The 22,712-nt window shown below is 44.1% G+C and overlaps 1 long non-coding RNA gene across 8 annotated transcripts; it reads left to right on the top strand.

The window, feature by feature from the left end:
• Positions 1–1,377: 1,377 nt before the first annotated feature.
• On the top strand, positions 1,378–22,273 carry LOC144364956 (uncharacterized). 8 transcript variants are annotated; one of them, XR_013423145.1, is made up of 9 exons: positions 1,378–1,466; positions 3,646–3,700; positions 6,681–9,286; positions 14,609–14,677; positions 16,224–16,345; positions 17,716–17,874; positions 18,032–18,310; positions 18,852–18,979; positions 21,781–22,273. It is a non-coding gene; the product is annotated as an uncharacterized LOC144364956 (long non-coding RNA). The 8 variants fall into 8 exon arrangements; XR_013423144.1 differs by lacking the exon at positions 1,378–1,466 and having other exon boundaries at positions 3,571–3,700; positions 6,681–6,770; positions 7,557–9,286; XR_013423143.1 differs by lacking the exon at positions 1,378–1,466 and having other exon boundaries at positions 3,565–3,700.
• The last annotated feature ends 439 nt before the right edge of the window (positions 22,274–22,712 follow it).

Here is a 22,712-nt window from a genome sequence, read left to right as displayed (position 1 = left end):
TAATTGTAGAGTTTGCATGTGAGTTTATTCCTAGGGGTTATATATTTTTAACAATTGCTGATTTATGTGCTGAGGTATAGCGTGAATGTTGAGCATGTGTGGAGGCCTTGGGTTAAGTGTCTAGTGTTCCCATGCAGGGAGGCACGAACCACCAACATGTCTATTCCTTATGAGTCTTCCCCCATTGTGTTCTAACTGGGTATTCTTGTTTGTAAAGATATTTGTTTTCTAGTATTTTTATAACTCAAACAAGGTCTTTTAATATTTTTTTAGATTATACATGGACACAATACCTCTGTCTTGTTTTTGTATATTTTTATGTGATGCTGAAGATCAAACCCATTGCCTCACATATGCTAGGCAAGCACTCTTCCAATGAGTTACAACCCCAGCCCACTTAAGCAATTTAATGAATAATAATATATGTACTCTGTTTTTGGCGGGAGTGAGGGTTGAATTCAGAGCTGCACTTATGGGCCAACATTCCTTTTTTTCCTGTAGGGATTTAGGGGTAGAACACAGATATTCTCTGTAACTAAGCTACATTCAAGTCCTTTTTGCTTTCTATTTATTTTATTTTTAATTTTTTAAAAAAATTATAAGTGAACACAATAACTTTTGTTAGAGTCTGTAAACAAGTCAAAATAACACCTGGTAATTTGCCAGGGGAATGTTAGAGTTCCTAAACAAGTCTGGATGGTGCCTGGCAAAATGCCAGAGGGAGTGGTTTGAGAAGTAACAAAAGCGAGCCTTTAAGTGTGGAGATTCCTTATTGTTGACTGATGTATCTAGTTTATACTAATTAAGATAAGCTGTGCAAAATGGATAAATACCTCTGTAATCCTACAATAAACGGCTTTCTGTCCTGCTGTATCAACTTACACAAGTTGTTCGTCACCCTCCGGTTATTTTGCCGCAGCCAGACTGCAGCAAACTTTATTTTATTTATGTGATGCTGAGGATCGAACCTAGTGCCTCACACATGCCAGGTGAGTGCTCTGCCTCTGAGCCTCACTCCCAGCCCTTTTTTGCTTGCTATTTTAAGACAGTGTAGCCCTCAGTTGCTAAGACTGGTTTCAAACTTTGATTCCTCCTTCCTCACTTTAGAGAGTTGCTAGAAATGTGTGTACTTCATAAACAAGTTGGATATTCATTCTCTTGTGGGGTGTGTGTGTGTGTGTGTGTGTGTGTGTATGTATGTGTGTGTATGTGTGTGTGTTTGATACTGGGGATTGAATCCAGGGGAGTTTTACTACTGAGCTACAGCCATTGAGATTTTTTGTTTTGTTATGTACAGGGCATTGAACCCCTGGGCACTTAAGCACTGAATCACATCCCCAACCCTTTTTAAATATTTTTTTTTTACAGATAGTCTCACTGATTTGCTTACTGACTAGTTAAATGGGTGAAACTGGCTTTGAATTGTTAATCCTCCTGCCTCAGCTTCTGGAGCCACTGGCACTTAGGTTTGTACTACCTCACCTGGCTTAGCGATAGCAGGTTTTATTGCTTATTCTGGCAATAGGCCTAAATTGCCCAGACTGCTCACTAAATTTCTGTCTTTCTTCCTTATTCTCCCAGTGTCTGAGAGGGAATTACAGATGGTTACCACTGTGCCTAGCTTTCATGTTTTTTGTTTGTTTTTAGTATATATTTATTTGTGAATGGACATTTTTAAAAATTTATTTATTTATATGTGATGCTGAGAATCCAACCCAGTACCTCACCTGCCAGGCAAGCTCACTACCACTGAGCCACAACCCCAGCCTTTTCCTGTTTTTAATTAAGACTTTTCAAGTGTTTAGGATAATCAGTGGTGATCTCTGTATAATAAGATGTATTGGTGATCCTTGCTGGTAGTAATGTTTTCACAGGAGTGTTGCTATTGTATGTATATCTTTGTTTGTTTGATTGGTTTTGGTACTGGAGATTGAACCCAGAGGAACTGCATCACATCCCCAGCCAGTTTCTTATATTTTATTTAGAGACAGTACTTTGGTGAGTTGCTTAGGGTCTCAGTGAGTTGCTTAAGGCTTTTGTGAGTTGCTGAGGCTGGGTTTGAACTTGCTTTCCTCTTGCCTCAGCATTCCATGTTGCTGGGATTACAAGGGGCAGGGGTTTTCCATTTTTTTTAATGATTTTATAGCTTGCTAAATAACTTTGGTTTTTGTCTCTGTTTTAAGGGTTTAGTAAGAAATTGAAGCTTTTATTTAAGCAAGGTATTAAAGCATTTGATAGAGACTGTGGCAGTAGGACTATAAAGAATGTGGAAATTTCATCATCAGCCCATGAGTATGTTAATTTTTCTTGTGAGATATGTACCTTCACAACACTCAGTTGTTTGAGTTTTCATAAAAGGCAGTGTGTATTCTTGAGGTCTTAAACCTGAAAAGATACTTGTAAAACGCATACAGAAGCCTTGTTCTGAGATGTAGACAGGTCCTAGTTGAACCATCTGTGTGATCTGAAATTGTTTGTCTTTAATTTACTAGGTATAGATAGTGGATATCTTCATACCTTAATTTTCTGGACTGGGGGTATATGGGTGCTATACTAAGGAACTATAGCCCCAGTTATTTTAAATTTGCTTTTGAGACAGGGTTTCACTAAGTTTCCTAGCTGGCCTCAAACTTGTGATCCTGCTGCCTCAGATTCCCACCTCACTGGGATTGCATGCACATACAACCCTTCCTGGCTTCCAACCTATTGTTTTATGTATATCATGTATTTAAAATTGGTAACTTAGTTGGGTGTCGTGGTGCATGCCCATAAACTCAGCAGCTCAAGGGCCTAAAGCAGTAGGATCATGACTTCAAAGCCATCTTTTGCAACTTATCAATGTCCTAAACACCTGGTGAAACCCCATCTCTAAATAAAACACAAAGTAGGGCTGGGGATGTGGCTCAGTGATTGAGTTCCTCTAGGTTAAACTCCTGTTACCTAAATATATAAGTAATTAAAATTTTCTAGCTTTTTAGGATAGAGAATAGTTTCAAAATTTCAAAATGAAAAGACTAAGAATAGTAATTTACTCATTTACCTTTATATACTTACTGGTCAAAAACAAACAAAAAAAAAAAAACCAAAACAATTATGCCATCATCTTAAGGTACTGAGTAGTGCATATATCACAAGTTATAGTGAAAACAGCTTTATGCTACTCAACTAATTTGACAGAAGTGTTTGTGAGCATGGCACAGAATTCTTATAGTCTGTGCCAGTTTTATGAATTATTCCCAGGTCATCAAAGTTGAAAATTCAGTGGAATATTAAGCATGAAGAAGAATGCTATGCAATTTCTATTTTCTATGCTTTCATTGAAATTAAAATTTGAACCTTGTTATATCATTTACCTCTATGGATTATGAAATCCTGCTGGCAGCCAGTTGTTGTATATGACAGAAATGAGGAGATGATTTGCTGAATCAGAGTTTATTGAAATAGAATGACAATTGTTGTGTAGGTTTACATGCTCAGAGGGGAGAGAATAATGTGAAAAATCTTCCTAGAATACAGCAGATAGATGAAGTACTTTAACCACATATGAATTGTTTCCAAAATTCTTAAAGCCCACTTGTTCAATTAATATGGAAACAGGCTTTGTGAAAAGTAAAGTGTCCTTGAAGCTGAGATTTTCCTGTACAGGAGCAGTTCTTGGAGAAGCCAGCTTGACCACCTTGGTGGACAGTCAGGATAACAGGTAAGGTCTCTAATTGCTAGTTGATAGCAGGTGGTATTGGTGGATGAGGCTTCTGAGATTAATTCGCAGCTGATGAGCCTTGTCACTTCTTGGCTCTAGGCTTTCAGAGAAATATCATGGTCTTTCACATGACAGAGGTGGCGCTACCTTAACCTAAGCTCTCAGGGTGTATGTCAAAACTCTGAAGTTGAGATATTTTCTGAAGCTCAGCAGTTTAGATCAGTGGCTGACACATGGGGAGTCTGATGGGACATATAAGGTCTGGCAACACATCATGCTCTAGCAAGGAGGGAAAACTCTCCCAAACATCAAACTTTTAGAAGTATTTAGAAATATTTCATAGTTACATAACATATGGCCTAGAACCAAAAGCAAGCCACCCTCTGCCCTGGTTCCAGGCTCAACCCATGAACAGGTGGACAGAAGATGCCATTATTCCAAGCCTTTGTAATTCTGGAGTCTGAAAAGGCTACCCAGGAGCTTTAAGGAGTAAGAGGGTGGAGAAAATGATTTCTTAGAAGAAGAACCTGACTGGACTGGTGGCCCATGCCTATAATTCTAGTGACTGGGAAGGCTTAAGCAGCAGGTTTGCAAGTAGGAAGCCAGCCTCAGCAACTTACAAAATGCTGTTTCAAAATCAAAATGGCCACAAGTGTTGCTCCATGATAGAATGACCCTGGGTTCCATCCTCAGCACTGCCCTCACCACCCCCTTCCAACCAAAAAAAGTGTGGTTGCTTTTCCTACAGGACTGTGGTGTCCAGAAATAGACAAAGCATTCACTCTGGCTTCCCACATATCACAGCAAGTCATTACAAGTTTGGCCTCCTTCCCCATACCTCTTTAAATATATTTTCCAACAACTTTATCTTACTCCCAAAGTTTGTGATATTGATTAAAATTAACATTCATTATGACATCTTGTTTCCAAAATTAATGTTTTTTTGACCCATGCAGGGCATGTGGTCCCTGCAGTCACCACATGTGCCCCTTACTGAAGTTTGGCTCTGCATATTTTTTTTTAGTATTTAGTTTTTAGGTATAGATGGATACAACAAAATGCCTTATTTTTTTTTCATGTGGTGCTGAGATTAAACCCGGGTTCTGCTGCTGCTAGGCAAGTGCGCTACTACTGAGCCACAATCCCAGCCCCGATCTGCATACTTTTTATGTTGTTTGTTCCTGAGGATTTAAATATTTTATGTCTGTTGTGAAAGGAAGACTTTTTTTTTTGTTTTGTATTTTTGGTGGTGGTGCTGGGAAATGAACCCAAAGCAGTGTGCATGCAAGGTAAGCCCTCTATCAACTGAGCTGTATCCCAGCCCTGAAAGGGACTTTTATATGAGGTTATTGCTGATTCAGTGATTTTTCTAATGATTTTCATGAGAATGAGAAATGATGAATTTTAATTTTCTTTCTTTCTTTTCTTTCTTTCTTTCTTTCTTTCTTTCTTTCTTTCTTTCTTTCTTTCTTTCTTTCTTTCTTTCTTTCTTTCTTTCTTTCTTATTTTCTACTTTGTGTAATTGGTGCAGGTACCATCAGGTAGTAGAAATGTTCTTCAGTACTCTTGTCTGGTCCCTGAAAGCTTGTGTCCTTTAGCTCCACCATGAGGCTGGTTATAAAATTCAGTTGTACCCGTGTTAAACTCTTAAGTGGGTGTTGACCTTACAAGATATGTTCCTGAGGCTGTGAGGTCGATATTAGATTCAGGTTATATTCAGGTTCTTAATGTTTACATTTGTGGTCTTGTCTCTAGCTGACAATGTGGCCTCTTTTATTTATTTATTTATTTTTTAGTTACTGAGGATTGAACCCAGTGGTGCTTAACTACCAAGTCACCTACCCAACACTTTTTTTAATATTTTACATAGATACAGGGGTCTCATTAAATTGCTTAGGGCTTCGGTAAGTTGCTGAGGCTGGCATTGAACTCAGAATCCTCCTGCCTTAGCTTCCTGAGCTGCTGGAATTACAGGTAGGAGCCACCACTCCCAGCCTGGGGCATTATTTTCAGGATTTTGTGTCACTGTTAGACTTGTTAAAACCTCTGCCATTGTTGTTTCTGTTTGACCAATCCACCCAACCCAATCATGGCATTTTTCTGTGTACTTGAACTTTACTTCATTTAGGAAATGGTTTTTTTGTGCATCAAATTTGGCCTGCCACTTGTTTTTCTAAGTAAGGTTTCACTGGAACACAGTCATGGCTGCTTTCTTGGCACAGGAGCAGAGTTGAGCAGTGGAGCATACTGGATGACCTACAAGGCAGAATTATTTACTGGTTGGCCCTCCAAGGAGGCATTTTCTAGTCTGTGCATTCCTTTATCTTTCACCTCCCCTAGTCAAGGCTTGTGGCCTGTGTTAGTCAGGTTTTTATCACTAACTACAAAGTACATGACAAGAGAACTAGTTTCAGAGGTTCAGTACATGGTGAACGTACTCCATTGCTCTGGGCCCAAAATGAGGCAGAATGTCATGGTGGAAGGGCATGATGGAGGAGTGCTGCCCCATTGATTGTTGGCCAGGAGACAGAAAGAGGGGAAGGGGAAGAGGCCATAGAGAATATGGACCCATTCCAGATAGGTACCCAGTGACCCACTTCCTTCAATCACACCCCACCTGTGTATGATTACCACCCAATTACTCTATTCAAAATAAGATGAACTGATTTAGGTCACAGCTCTAAGTTTAATCATTTTACTTTTGAATAGTTCTGCATTAACAGTTTTCACTTTATGTCCAAATCATAACATGATCTTTTTCAATTAGACTGCAGAGACCTTGCTTCAGTATTTTCCTTATCAGGAAAAATGCTGCCCTTAACAGGGTATATGTTCTAGTGGGGGAGAGATTGGCAATAGGAAAGAAATTAGTGGATGATGCAGTAAGTTACAAAGTTGAGGAGGATTAAGAGGAAGTAGTGGATAGTACATTGGATATTGAGATTCTTCCCATCCATGAGCTCTTGCATTTGTCCTTCAGCTTTGACACTTCAAGTGAAACTGGACTTTTCACACCTCCTTCCTGCATCTCCCCAGCTGCAGCCAGTGCCTTTCCTGGTCTCTAAAAACTGTGAGTACTGAGGTGAAGAAGCTGCTGGACAAAGTCCTAGGGTCAGTGCTGCTGAAAATGCACACAGGGCTGTGTGGATGGGTGCAAAGTGGGTCTGGAAGAGGGAATTAGAAGGGAAGTGGTGTTAGGTGTCCTGGCCCACTGAGCTGCAACCAGGTGGACCCTCTTTCTTGTTTCAGGCCCCTTGGTGGGTTTCTTGGTAGTCTGTCTTGCTTTGGAGTTTGAACTTGACCTGTGGGCATTGACCGCATGATATTGATATGGGAGTTATAAATATTTTGGTAATTTGTGTGTTTTCAAAAATGATAGAAATAATGGACCCATGTGAGGAGTGTAATGGAAATTCAGTAGAAGTTATTTGTAATGTCTGGCACATGGTTAAGTACCAGCAACATTTGCGAAATGAAGTAAAATAGTTGTATTCCATATAGTTATAGTGCTCAGGAACTTTGGTTTTTATGCTTAAGTGTTAGTAATAGTTGAGTGTTATCTTCTATAAGATGGAAGGGAATGATCAACTTTAGTTTCCATTGACTATTAACTCAAATGATTGAATATAGGTTTTCCAAGAAAAATGAAGATAAGATGTACTTAAGGAATACATTTGTTATTGGTTCATGTTTTTAGCCACTTGGTGGACATTTTCTTACCGGGAGGAACATTTATATTTTCAGTATAAACATTTCATAGAAAAATAAGCCAAGTGCCTTTATTTTAAAATTAATGGTAATTTCAGTTATGTATTTAAAAAATTAAAATACTTTTGTATTGATACTTGTCATCAAGTTCCTATAGGTTGAAGCCTCCAGGATATTAATTGTGAGGAACACAGTCTCAGGCAAGTGGTACATTTCTGGTGTTGTATCTAATAATTTTATTAAGTCAATATTTGTGGTTATATGATTGAGGTTTTATATATTTGATAAATATTTTTAAGAATAACTTCAGGGCTGAGGTTGTGGCTCAGCGGCAGAGTACTTGCCTAGCATGTGTGAGGCACTGGGTTTGATTCTCAGCACCACATATCAATAATTAAAATAAAGGTCCATTGAAAAGTAAAAAAAATTGTAAAAAAGATATAAAGATGCTATGTCAGTTTTTCATGGCTGTGATCAAAATAACCTAAACAAGAACAACTTGGAGAAAGAACAGTTTATTTTGGTTCATGGTTTCAGTGGATTCGGTCATGGTCAATTAGCACAATTGATCTGGCACCCAAATGAGGCAGAATATCATGGCAGAGAGTATGGTAGAGAAAGCTGCTCAGCTCTTGGCTGTGGGGAACCAGGGTAGAAGAGGAAGGGGCCAAGGACAAATACTATCCTCAAGGCCAAACCCATAATGACTTACTTCCTCCATTCATGCCCCATATGCCTATACTTTTCACCACCTCACTGTGGTCCCTTTAAATTATTAAGCCAACTAATAGATCAACCCACTGGTAATGTCAGAACTCTCATGAACATTCACCTCTGGAACATGGTGGCATTGCCTTAACCATGGGCTTTCCAGATTCAAAACAGTAACAGATTGTATTATTGGTTCTATTTTAGCATAATGTAGTTGTTATAACTGAGTTTCATGATGTAATTTGTTGTATGACTTTGTATTGTCCAAGTATCTAGAGTATCAGAAGAAACCCAGACTCAATAAAGAGCAGACATGAGGGAGGTTATTACAGGCAGGGTTACAGCAGGGGAATTCATCCTATGAAGTCAACACAGGATTGACATGTTCACCATAGAGAAATACATATCTGAGATGAGAAAGAGCAAATTCACTTGAATTTGTTCTGGTTTGGTGGCCCCATATTGTTGGTGGAATTAGAAGACTAAGGCTCTAGGACTTGTTTTGTTCTCGTGATTAAAAACCAGGGCCTGGTACAAGCTAGGCAAGCAATCACTGATTGACACTCCTAGCTTTAGGCAGCAGGCTGTAAAATTTTAGGCAGCTTTTCTACCTTAGCCTCTCTTTGGAGCACAATAGACAATTTTAATTATAAGGCATATAAGTAAGAGTAATTTATATAAAGGAACAAAATGATGCTTGTTCACAGGCATCCACTTAAGGTGTTGCTCTATGATGGAATGTTTTCTGACAAATGCATCCTGAGGTAATTTTGTCCATTTGCAAACATCAGAGTATGTACTCACATAAAGTAAGATGGCTACATCACTAGGCTATCTAGTCTGATGGGACCAACTTATAAACTGATCTTCATTGACTGAAATGTTATGTCATATGTGGCTGTAACTGGGACCACAGAGGTAAAACTTTTGTCAACAGTTCAGTATTTTTTATGGGTTTGCATTATTCTCACACAAACAAACTGAGGTTTGAGGAGAAGACGTGCTCCTGGAAGTCTCGCATGTCAGACTTCCAGGAAGGGCCAGTTTGACCCATTCCTGGCCAGTACCTGATGTGTGAGAATCATGTGACTGAAATGATGAGGAAGAAGCCCTTTCCATCTTGAGGGGCTATACTGGTGGCTAAGCCAGATCTCCTTGCTTCAGATGGTAAGTATCCTTCCTTTTTATACTGGTGGGGTGGGGTCGGGGTAGGGGTTGCCTAGAACTTTTGGTTTGCTGAGATTGGATTGTCATGGAACTGCTGGGCTCCTGTCACACCTGGGGCTGAACACTGGACACACCAGCAGAGCTTGAAACATCACAGGTAATCAGGCTTCTCAGCTCTACCATGAAAGTGTGAGAAATAGGGTTATGAGGAAAGGCCATACGTGCACAGTAGGTATGTTTGCAGGAAATAAGATCCAGCTGAACAGTGCCAGTGTGAGCACTGGATATGGGGATGTGGCTGGGCAATGCAAGAGTTGTGGCCTTTTTCCGGAGAAGGTGCAGATAGATACTACATAAGCCCCCCCTCCCCCCATGCCCAGCATCTCTTCCTCTTGGTGTTACTGGCTCCTTACACTTGTTGCCTAGATTTCTTGTTTTGGACCCGTTTAAATTCCTTTTTCATATTCCCTGCACCAGTCCTGTGCCATTATCCCATTGCCACATGTTTACTGCCTGGTCTTAAAAACTTGGCCTCACAAAATTACGATGTCATTGTGTACAACTTTGATGGCCATAGATTCCCATCCTTGTCTAGATGACAAGACCCTTTCCTTAGATACATAGTCTTGGGACAATGCCTGGGCCCCTTAGTTGAGACAATTAAGACATCCTCTTTCTCAGACCTGTGACCATGCTCCAGGACCCCAGACAGCCTGAGGTGGACCTGGGCCTTGAGACTTCCTCCCCCCTGCGCCACCTACTCCACTCTCTCCACTCCCTTCCTCCCATCCCCTGGGCCTGATGGGGGCCCTGGTAAGTGGCTTTCCAGACGTGGGCCTGGCTCCTTGCTGTAGCCCCAGACCACTCATCTCCAGGACCCTGGCCCTGTCCCCATCTGTGGATCTCAGGCCCATTGCTGGCATCTCTTTTTGGGCCTCCCCTATGTTGCCCTGGTGCTGTGGGATCGCTGCACTGCCTGGAGCCTTCGGTCAACCTGATTGTCCCCATCCTGGGCTTTTCCATGGGTCCCAGGTCACATCCCACCCAGACACCAAGCTTCATGCTGGCTGTGGCAGCCTATCCACACCCAGGGCCATTCTTGGCCCTTCTGGGCTCTAGATCTCACCTCAGACTTTAGGTTCTACTCCCCTGGATTGCAGAGGAGTGCAAAAGGCTGGCCTCAGCCACTGAAGACTGCCTATGGGAAACACAGCCCTGCCCCTCTCCTGGGCCCCCTTGGCTGCCTGAAAACTCACACCTGGAAGTGGACCTGGGCTATACACTGACCTTCCCTCACCAGCCCTCTTGCCTTGCCTGCTGCCCCTAACCAAAGCCAGCACTCCCTAAAAATGGCGCTTTAAGCTCCAGTCCCAGGGCCTGGCTCCTAGGCATGGCCCCTGAGCACTTGTTCATAGGGCGTCCTGTCATGTTGCATGGCATCCTGTGCCTTAGGGTGGCCTCACTCTATGTCCTTCAGTCAAACCAAAAGCCTCTTGCTTGGGATCCTACATGTGATCCCCTAGGTGCTCTTGGGCAACTGACCTTCACACAACTCCACTCTTTCCTCTTCCTGGCCCCGCCACATCCTCCCCTACACTCTTTGACCTTGCAATCTCTCCCTGCTCCTTGGACTCCTTTACCTGACTCCCTAGCCCTGGCTCTTCCAATGGGTCCTGGGACCCCCCCCAGCCAGCCACGCAGCTTCATGCTGACCCTGGCAGCCTTTCCACACCAAAGACCCTCCTTTGGCCCTGCTTTTGTCCAGGTCCATGTCTGGAGGATCTACACCCTGGATTGCAGAGGAGTGCAATGGGCTGGCCTCTGCGAACTGGAGGCTCCCTAGGAGAAACACAGCCCTGCCCCTCGCCTGGGCCCCCTTGGCTGCCAAGAGCCTGACACCTGGCAGTGGACATTGGCCCTGCGCTGACCTTGGCCTGCGCGATCCCCTCCCTTCCCTCCCCTGCCCTGCCCTCTCGCCTTGCCTGCTGCCCCTAACCCAAGCAAGCCCTCCCTAACCATGGAGCTTTAAGCTCCAGTCCTGGGGCCTGGCCCCTGGGCCGGGCCCCTGAGCACGGGTTCATCCTCCTGTCGCGTGGCGTGCCGTGGCGTCGGGTGGCATCGCTCCGGGTCCTCGGGTCAAACCCCGGGCCCATTGCTAGGGCCCCCTACCGCGCGCTCCCCTCGGTGCCTCTCGCGCCCCCCATCCCATTCAACTATTTCCTCCTCCTCCTCCTCAGGTTCCTCCTCCTCGCGACGCCATACCTCCCCTTCCCTCTCTCCCCTTGTGCTCTCTGCCTGCTCCTTGGCCTAGGTGGCGTGGCTCCCTAGTCCGGTCTCCTCCAGTGGGTCCAGGGACCCCTCCCAGCCAGCCACCCAGCTTCATGCTAGCGCTGGCAGCCTTTCCACACCCAGGGCCCTCGTTTGGCCCTGCTTGGGTCCAGGTCCCTGCCTTGAGGATCTACTCCCCTGGAATGGAGTGCAATGGGCTGGCCTCTGCGCCCTGGAGGCTCCCTAGAAGAAACACAGCCCTGCCCCTCGCCTGGGCCCCCTTGGCTACCCGCAGCCTGACACCTGTCAGTGGACTTGGGTGCTGCGCTGACCTTGGCCTTCCGGATCCCCTCCCTTCCCTCCCCTACCCTCTCGCCTTGCCTGCTTCCTCTAACCCAAGGCAGCCCTCCCTAACCATGGAGCTTTAAGCTCCAGTCCTGGGGCCTGGCTCCTGGGCCGGGCCCCTGAGCGCGGGTTCGTCCTCGTGTCGCGTGGCGTGCCGTGGCGTCGGGTGGCGTCGCTCCGGGTCGTCGGGTCAAACCGGGGGCCCCTTGCTTGGGCCCCCTACCGCGCGCGCTCCCCTCGGTGCCCCTTGCGCCCCCCACCCCATTCCACTCTCTCCTCCTCCTCCTCCTCCTCCTCCTCCTCCTCCTCCTGTCCTACTCCTCCTCCTCCTCCTCCTCCTCCTCCTCCTCCTCCACAGGTTCCTCCTCCTCGCGATGCCATACCTCCCCTTCCCTCTCTCCCCTTGTGCTCTCTGCCTGCTCCTTGGCCTAGGTGGCGTGGCTCCCTAGTCCGGTCTTCTCCAGTGGGTCCCGGGACCCCTCCCAGCCAGCCACCCAGCTTCATGCTGGCCCTGGCAGCCTTTCCACACCCAGGACCCTCGTTTGGCCCTGCTTGGGTCCAGGTCCCTGGCTCGAGGATCTACTCCCCTGGAATGGAGTGCAATGGGCTGGCCTCTGCGCCCTGGAGGCTCCCTAGGGGAAACACAGGCCTGCCCCTCGCCTGGGCCCCCTTGACTGCCCGCAGCCTGACACCTGGCAATGGACCTGGGCGCTGCGCTGACCTTGGCCTGCGCGATCCCCTCCCTTCCCTCCCCTGCCCTCTCGCCTTGCCTGCTGTCCCTAACCCAAGCCAGCCCTCACTAACCATGGAGCTTTAAGCTCCAGTCCTGGGGCCTGGCTCCTGGGCCGGGCCCCTGAGCGCGGGTTCGTCCTCGTGTCGCGTGGCGTGTCGTGGCGTCGGGTGGCGTCGCTCCGGGTCGTCGGGTCAAACCGGGGGCCCCTTGCTTGGGCCCCCTACCGCGCGCGCTCCCCTCGGTGCCCCTTGCGCCCCCCCACCCCATTCCACTCTCTTCTCCTCCTCCTTCTCCTCCTCTTCCTGTCCTACTCCTCCTCCTCCTCCTCCTCCTCCACAGGTTCCTCCTCCTCGCGATGCCATACCTCCCCTTCCCTCTCTCCCCTTGTGCTCTCTGCCTGCTCCTTGGCTTAGGTGGGTGGCTCCCTAGTCCGGTCTCCTCCAGTGGGTCCCGGGACCCCTCCCAGCCAGCCACCCAGCTTCATGCTGGCCCTGGCAGCCTTTCCACACCCAGTGCCCTCGTTTGGCCCTGCTTGGGTCCAGGTCCCTGGCTCGAGGATCTACTCCCCTGGAATGGAGTGCAATGGGCTGGCCTCTGAGCCCTGGAGGCTTCCTAGGGGAAACACAGGCCTGCCCCTCACCTGGGCCCCCTTGACTGCCCGCAGCCTGACACCTGGTAGTGGACGTGGGCGCTGCGCTGACCTTGGCCTGCGCGATCCCCTCCCTTCCCTCCCCTGCCCTCTCGCCTTGCCTGCTGCCCCTAACCCAAGCCAGCCCTCCCTAACCATGGAGCTTTAAGCTCCAGTCCTGGGGCCTGGCTCCTGGGCTGGGCCCGTGAGCTCGGGTTCGTCCTCGTGTCGCGTGGCGTGCCGTGGCGTCGGGTGGCGTCGCTCTGGGTCGTCGGGTCAAACCGGGGGCCCCTTGCTTGGGCCCCCTACCACGCGCGCTCCCCTCGGTGCCCCTCGCGCCCCCCCACCCCATTCCACTCTCTCCTCCTCCTCCTCCTCCTCCTCTTCCTCCTCCTCCTCCTCCTCCTCCTCCTCCACAGGTTCCTCCTCCTCGCGATGCCATACCTCCCCTTCCCTCTCTCCCCTTGTGCTCTCTGCCTGCTCCTTCGCCTAGGTGGCATGGCTCCCTAGTCAGGTCTCCTCCAGTGTGTCCCCTGGACCTCTCCCAGCCAGCCACCCAGCTTCATGCTGGTTCTGGCAGCCTTTCCACACCCAGGGCACTCCTTTGGCCCTGCTTGGGTTTAGGTCCCTGCCTGGTGGATCCTCTCCCCTGGAATGGAGTTCAATGGGCTGGGATCTGCGCCCTGGAGGCTCCCTAGGGGAAACACAGGCCTGCCCTTTGCCTGTTTTATATTTCCTAGGCTTTCTTTGATTTCCTCTTTTCCCCCTTATTTTTCTCCTTCCTGTGGACATGACTAGGCCATGGAATGCTTCTTGGGATGTCCAAAAGGTGGATAATAGGTCGGCTGAAGGGGAAGTGCAGGATGGAGTAGTAGAAAAACACCCTAACAACCTTAGTGCAGGGATTTTTCTTGGACTGTTTACTTTTAGAACAGTTTGGAGCTGGGGCAAATTTTTGATAAAATTCCTCAGGGACAGTCTCTCACTTTTCAGACTCACTCAAAATTGGACTTCTAGATATTCCTTACTTGATTTACCTATCTACACTCATGCCTGTCTAATTCTAGTATCCACACCCTTAGAAAATCATTCTTTAGCTCCCAGAGTGCTCCTCAAACTCCATTGCCAAAAGGAATCACCTCTTCATACTTTAACAGGAGATTCTGATTCAGTAGGTCTGTGGGGAGCCTGAGAGTGCAGTTCCAGCCTGCTCTTAGGTGAAGGCCTCTCAGCAGGGAATGGCTCACAGCAGTCATTAGACTACAATCCACAGCCAATGGAACCCAGGCCCACAGGGCAGAAAGTGGGAAGGCTAAGACAGCCTTATATGTTTTTCATTCACAAACAGGACCCTGTTGCTGGCTGGGGCAGCACACCTGCAACCACTGAAAAGAACAGAAGTGAAGACCTTTGCTTGGTGAGGTGTGAATAAGTGTGGTTGGAATTTGCCATTAGGCAGGCAAGATAACACAACCTGTGCCTCATGATTCTGCTTTGGATCAGTGAGACACACTGGTCTTCGGCACCATGATGCTCCAACATCCACCCTTTCAAATGTTAGGATATACTCTGGGGTATTGATGTTGCTGGAAAAGAAAGTTTTATTTTAGGTAGTGAAATTCTTTTTTTACATCTCAATAACATTGTTTTCATTTTCAGTGGACTTTAGTGATTAATAAATACACTCTACGATTTGTCAGGATCTCTTAAGCAATGAGTTACAAATTTTTTTTCTATTTTCTAAAAACCTTATCATAAATCTAGAACATTAATAAACAATGGAAGATCAAGAGTCTGTCTTTTTATATCTAATGACAGTAAAAGAAGTGTGCAGATAATTTATCCAAACACTTTTAATTGTTAATCAAATTTAAGTTCCTTCGTTTTTTTTTTTTTAATTTTTAGTTTTAGATGGACACAATAGCTTTATTTTATTTATTTTTTCTGTGGTGCTGAGAATCCAACCCAGTGCCTCACACATGGTAGGCAAGCCCCCTACCACTGAACTACAACCCCTGCCAGTTCCTTCATTCTTGAGAGGAGACCATCTATTTCATATTTTACCTTTTGCCTTTCATATTTCCCTCTAGTTTTCTCACTCTGAATAAAACAAGATAAAAGGAAAATGTCAATTTTTCATAAAAAATGATATGCTTTATATGATAGACCTAAGATAACTCACTTATAGGAATCTGAATTATAGGAATAGCATAGTAGCCAGGGCCCAAGTCAGAAGCTAGTGCTGGTAAGAGGTTAAGTTTGAAAATGTCAAGACAAAAGTAGGGGCTTAACCTAAAGGCAAATGTCAAAAAAAGGGGCTTTTGTTTTCCCATTCACTGAGGGTTTTTCTCTTCTGCTTTACAACTAACCGACTAAATTAATGAAATAACTTACTTTTTTTCTTTTATTTAAAGAGGGGATAAAATGTCATTTAGAAAAATTCCCTGGGCTGAAGCTATACCTCAGTGGTAAAGTGCTTGCTTCACATGTGTGAGGCACTGGGTTTAATTCTCTGTACCACATAAAAATACATAAAGATACTGTGTGTTCATCTACAACTAAATAAATATTTTTAGAAAATCACTCACAATTACTATAATCCATTAATACAAATCTCATTGTTATTATATACCAAAGAAGGCTGATTTAATCTGAAAAACTTTTTAAAGGTCTAGAATATGAAGGCCACAGATGGAAAGTGTGCCTGCACAAAGACACTACTATAGCTGGATATTCCAGGTTCAGTGTGGGCACCACTCCACCTTGTGCCTTCCAACCCAAACAAGGAAGGTGTGAATCTGCAGGGCTCCTGAGTCGGGCTGGTGGCCCATGGCAGTGGATCTGAAATAGAAATGGGTTTCAGAGAAAAAAAGCTGTGGGAATGCCCCTGGGAGACATATGTGGTGTCCAACAGTCTCATCTTCCCTTCTGTACTTTTGCATGCACTGATCTTATGGGACTAGGATCTCATCTGCAGTAGCTTGGGGATGCCAAGACCTGATAGGTGCTTATACAGAAGCCTCCAATCCTATCCACAATAGAAGTCATTTCTGTGACTGTAAGGATCCTTCTCAGCAACCCTCAGGTAAGTGGATTTGTTCTTGCTTGCTCAAGGCTTTCCCAAGGTGGGGAATTTCCCCCCACATTGTGGTCCCTTTCCAGGTAGAACTCAAGGACTACAGAATTCTGAACCTGTTCCCAAAGGAGAGAAAAGAATTAGTTTTATTCATCTTTGTTTTTTTGTATTGGTTTAAAAATGTATCTATTGACATATTTACAACAAACATTGAAGGGGTTCATGTTGTATCTTCATTCATACCGAGGGCACTGGTCACTTCCACCAACTTGTCTTCCATCTTGTCCTCAATCCTTCCTAGACCCTAATAATCCTTACTCTACATTCAAGTAAAATTTTGTTTATAAAATTCTACATTTGAGAGAGAACATGCCATACATGTAGCTCTTTTCATAACAACTGGCGAAGTAAGCTCTCTGAATATGCTTGATTGAATAATAAAGCAGAGTTGATGACATTGAAGGATCATTAAACAGAGGGGCCGGTGTTTCTATAAGATGTAAATATATGTGTGCTTCTGATAATTTTTTAATAACCAATTTCTGGTAACCTTGCAACAGTGGGCCATACCTGTAATCACACCTATTAAGGAACCTGAGGTGGGAAAAATTCAAGTTTTAGAAAGCCTGGGACATTTAGGAAGGCTCTGTGGCTGAAAGAAAATACCAATAAAGGGGCTCTGGTAGTAAAACATGAAAAATTCTTTTACATTAGAGAAATGTTTTAAAGAGCCACGGTTTTGTTCTTCATTGGGGTTATGCTTGTAGGATAATAAGCTGTATGATCATGTAAGAATGATCAAACCTTTACAAAGGTTATTTGTTGTACTATGTTTCAGGAACTGTTGTTACTTAACTCATATTTCCTTTTTTCTTCTTCAGTACTGGAAATTGAAGCCAGGTCCCTAGAACAAAGCTACATTTCCAGACTTTTTATAATTTTGAGAGAGAGTCTCCTTTAGTCCCTCACCTGACTTCAGACTTTCATTCCTTCTGCCTCAGCTTCCTAGTTGCTGTGATGACAAGTGTGTGACACAACTATGCTGGACTGACCTATGGTTTCTTAGAATCCTAAGACATAAGTTTCAAAATTAAGAATTTTGTTCTCACTTCACAGATTGAATAATGTCCACCAGCTGTGACTTAAAAATTTTAAATTTATAATGACATTTTAGTCTATTAAAGGTTGAGATAAGAATTTAAATCTGAACCATATTTGTTTTTTTGATATTTGAAGAGTATAGATTTCCATCCCCCCACCCCACCTCTATATTCCCCTTAGTCCTTATAATTTAGGAATTCATCAGTAGAGAAACACAACAGGTAGCTGAGAATTCCAATCAAGAGTGGAGAATTGATCTCCATCTTTTCTCCTAGCAGGACTCTCTACAAAGGACTCGGTTGCAGCATTGCCTTTGGTTGGATTTGGGATAATGAATTAAGCCTTTGTAGAAGCAAAGGCACATGCCCTGAAGAAGCACTGTGATAATGGGATTTCACATATACAAAGGAAATAGAGAATCTGGTGTTTCATATTGAGTAAGCCTTTGCAAAATATTTTAACCTTAATCTGCTTAATCTAATTAATTAATTACTTAATCTAATGAATTACTCATACCAATTAGATTTATTATAATTGCATCCAAGAAGATTTCTCTTCTTTTTTTCTTTTTTTTTTTAAATTTGTTCTTCCTAGATATACAGGAAAGTAAAGATGATTGCTTTTCTACTGAAGTTCATCAGACCCAACCTTGTGAAGCAATTTGCTGCCAAGAGTACCATCATCACCCAACATAATGAACTCTACCTTGAAATTGTTCATTCAAGCAGGCCATCAGTAAAAAACAAATGCTGAGCAGCCACTCAATTCATTCCCTCCTCTTTGAGCCCTGCCACTGCTTCTTCAGATCTAGAGGCCAAAGTCATGGACCAATCACTCCTGTGTCAAGCAGGCTCTGGAATCTACAGAGTGACAGTAAGATCCCAGTTCCCTTTGTCACTGAGCTTAAAAGATTCTGGGAAGTGGTTCCCCCTTCTGTCCTCAGCTGGGAGAACCCTGGTGGGAAAGCCTAAAATATAGGCCATGGGGTCTGCTATATTTGGTCTCCTTCCACCCAGACACTTGCCTAGCACCCGTACACCATAGAACCATCCCTAGTTCTACCTGCCTGCCTTTCCAGAACCCTATGCCCATGTCACCAAAGAACTCAAATTCATCCTCAGGAGAGTGCCATGCTGCAAAGCAACCAGACAGTCGCCTAACCTGGCAGCTTCTCTTGGTCAAATCCATATAGTCCTAGAGACAGGCTCCCCAGAGACATGCAGACTTTTTACCCTGATCCATGACCACTGAGTTCTAGGAGTACTGAGTGTTCAGATTGGTGGATTTTGTTTTTACTTCTGTTCCAGAAAAATGTAAGATGCATCACTTACCAAAGTCTCCTTGTTTACTTTCTAATAGGCAATTGATGTTGTTGTACAGGCTCTCATGAATATTTGGTTCTCTTGATCAACAGGAGACAGAATGAAGAGAGAAGAGAGGATGGAAGAGTGCTGCAAGCCGTAGGAGACAGAGCTCTGAATCTGAGCTGTGCTGTGGACTTCTCATCAGAGCCTTAGAGATGGTCTCCTTTGGTGGACAGAGGTATGGAATGTATCCAGCGAGGGTGATGCAAAGGAGCCCCAAATTTTAGCCTCAAACAAATATATCCAAGTATAGGAAACAAAGTGTGAGATGGTAGGAGTTCCTTAGCTGAGAAATGTGTCTCTTTGCACAATATCTGTATCCTGCATCTACCTAAGGAAGGGCCTGGAGTCTTCAGTGTCTAAGATAGCCACAAGGCTGTCCCTGACCAGCACAGCTTTTCTCAGACACTAGCATCTCTCAGAATGGTGTCACTGAGATCCAGTTAAATACCAACCAGGGAGAGGAGGTCCTGGAAGGCAGAATGTCTGCCTCTGGTTTCTGGATCCCTGTGGTAATGAGTTAACCTATATAGAAAATGTACAAATGTCTCTAGTTACACAATGTATTTCTTGATGGAAAGGCTTACACAGAAGAAAACCTGTAAAGTATCTAGATGAAATTTTGAAAGACATGTTTTCTTTTACCTGTATATTTGCTCAAAGAAAAAATTATATAAACTAACCTTATAAGAACATCAAAACTATTTTAAATATTCTTTTTATGGAGAATATGTATTTTTTAAATATTTTTTTTCTCAGTTGTAGATGGACACAATACCTTTCTTTATTTCTCTTTATGTGGTGCTAAGAATCAAACCCAGGGCCCCACACATGTTAGGTGAGCACTGTATCTCTGAGTCACAACCCCAGCCCAACAGGAAATGTATTATTTTCTGTATCCATTCTTCTGGGGTTGTCAAAAATGAAAGAGATTACAATAAGCTCAAGGCACAAAGTCTAATATAATAGCACGATTGTATTCCTTCTGTCTTTAGGAACCCACACTGAACACACATAGTTTATGCACAAGGGATAAAGAAAATTAGCAATCTGATCAAAAAGCAAAAGCAGATTTCAGACTGAATATCAGAGAATGTCTCTGAAAAATCACACAGCAACTGGCCCATAGACAGAGCTTCAGAAATTAGAAAAGACTGGACAGGTAGCCATCAGCACCAGAGCAAACCTCTATAGAGCCACAAAGCCCCTGGCAAATGTCAGAATACAGGGTCATTCCAAGTGTTTTGGGGGAATATGTGCATGCAGTACTGCACATCACTATTGGAAAATAAATGCTTCACCTTAAAGAACAATCTGTCAATTATTGGTAAAATTAAGGTCATCCACTTTTATGGAACAGTTTTATTAATCGTCACCTGTTCTAGAGAAATTCTCCCACAGGTTCATAGAGACAATTATGTGTGGTTATGTGGACAGCAGCAATATGAATGTCCACTGCAGGAAATTGGAGAGTTGGGGTGTGCTAAGGCACATTAAAGGCTACTATGTCAGAATTTGAAGCAGCAGATGAAATGTACATAAAAAGATCTTAATAACTTGTAGATAAGGACTTTGAGTGCAGATTAGTGGTAGAGTGCTGGCCAGCATGAATGAAGCCCTAGAGTCAATACCCAATGATACTTAAAAAAAAAAAAAAAGTCGAAAGAAAGAAAAAGAAAAAAAAAAGGAAATGTTAAAATTTCTTCTAAATACAATTGGGTATGTCCCCTGAAACTTTTTACATCAATTAAAAATATAATCTCCTGAAGAATGAATCAATCCTCTTTCTATAACTTGTTAGAGGTTATGTGTGAAAATGGTTCACTATTGTCTTGATACAAAAAGCTCCACAGAATCTTGCAAATCATGAGGTTCAAGTATTTGTGTTCACTTTTGAAACACAGAGAATCTGTCAAGGCCATCAAATGTATGCATATCCATGGTCTTAAGAGTATGATCCAGCACCACTGAGTCTGGTCTCTAAAACCAGCCAGTCCATATGCGGAGAACTAGCTAGGTGTAGTGACCCTTGCAGGCAATCCCAAAGAAGCAAGATACTTAGGGAAGAAATACAGATGTTTGATGCCATCCTAGGCAGTATAGCCAGATCTTGTCTCAAACACAAGATAAAAAGGGCTGAGAGGAAGCTCAGTGGTAAAGCCTAATATTCATTCATGAGAATCATCAAAAAACAAACAAAAATTAAGTGCAGAATTAGAACAGTGATTTTGAATTTTTTTTTTTGTATTTTATTTAGAGACAGAGTCTCACTGAGTTGCTTTGCACCTTGCCCTTGCTAAGGCTGGCTTTGAATTCAACTTCTTCTGCCTTGACCTCCCAAGCTGCTGGGATTACAGAGGTGCACCAACATGCCTGGTTAATTTGTCTATGTTTATTTGAAACAGAAAAAGAATTTGTAGAGTGAATTGAAACTTGAAAGAACTAGAGGCTCGCTTCTATCCTACCTCATCCACGCATCCTTTCCCTAATTCAATCAAAACCAAGGAATTCCAAAATGTTTTCAGGATTGGTCCACTTGCACCTTAATCCTATGAGGTACTTCAATCAATGTATGATACAAATGAATGTCCCTCCCACATGATTGGGTGTTGCTTCTGAGGTCAACTACTGGACAGAACACTATGAAAAGCTTCAGTCCATACCAGACTGAATGAGTTGGTCCTTTTCCTAGGCCAGGTACACACACACCTTGGCATGGTAGGGAAGCTGAAGCTATGGCAGTCTGTCAGTCAACCTAGAGATCATTTACTCTTAGGAGATCTTGTCCAGAGCTCTGCATTCCCCTAGGCCTGAACCCAGATAATTTTCCTTCACTGAGCTGCCACTCCTCCCAGTGCCTCCAGAGCTGCAGAGATGTGAATTTTCCAGTAAGCCCACTGCCTCACTAGGCTTACAAAGAGCAGGGAGCTGTCTTTGGGGAACTGAGGTCGTGCACTAACAGCCTGTGTTGTTTCACAGAAGCACGGAGTTAAGATGGAACAGCACCTAGTTCAAGACCATCCAGCAGCCAATGGCTGAAACCTCTCAGGAGCTCTAGTCACCTCAAATATCTGCAAACACTATGGTCAGTGGGACCAATGGGTCTTGAACTTCCCAGGAGGTGCCAGTGCCTGGACAATTGAACAAACCCACACTCAGGCCTTCTTTTGGAGCCCAGGATGTCCCCAGAAGCTGCTGAAAACTGAGGCTTACATCCCAGAGGAACCCAGAAAGGAAAAGAATCTCAACTTGAGGATGCCTTGCAGTACAATGCCCTTCAGCCAAAGCTCTAGAAGGAACCTGAAATACACCACTGGGGACCCTCATACTGCCCCTGTGGACTCATGCACTGGGAATATGCCCTGAATGCCTAGGCACTTTGAAGTCTTGGCTGTGGTGATCATCCCTCATTTTGTTCTTTCTCTCTGAAATGATTTAAAGGTTCTTGAATAAAAAGAAAATTCTTTGTGAATTATTTGTTAAAGAACTCTTCTTTTAGATGAACTGAGAATTCTTCTAGTTTCTAATGTGATTGAATTGTTCATGATGAGCCATTCCTGTATTCACTGCTTGTCTATTGATCTGGAGGGGGTGAGTAAAGGGTCAGGATGGGAAGCTATATAGGTAGGTCTGGGGCAGAAAGGAGCCAATTACCCAGCTCAGATCTGTGGCTGAACTCAATGCCATCTCTGGAGATATGAGGGTAGTGTGCTAACAGAATGTATAGTTGGGTGGCCACTTGATGGTGTCTCCTCAAAACTGAATGTGACCTTCCAGAAGAGGAGAGAGAATAAGCATCAATAAATATCCTATAAATGGTCTACAGTTAATTTCTTACTAACTAAGAAGGACATCAAAATGAAATCTCTAGTCTTGGGACTTCTGAGTTGACAATCATGGGATCCAAGACA

This window comes from Ictidomys tridecemlineatus, chromosome 1, assembly GCF_052094955.1.
Source record: "Ictidomys tridecemlineatus isolate mIctTri1 chromosome 1, mIctTri1.hap1, whole genome shotgun sequence".
Taxonomy (NCBI): Eukaryota; Metazoa; Chordata; class Mammalia; order Rodentia; family Sciuridae; genus Ictidomys; species Ictidomys tridecemlineatus.
Note: the sequence above shows the minus strand (reverse complement) of the source record. Positions and strands in the feature narration are given on the sequence as shown.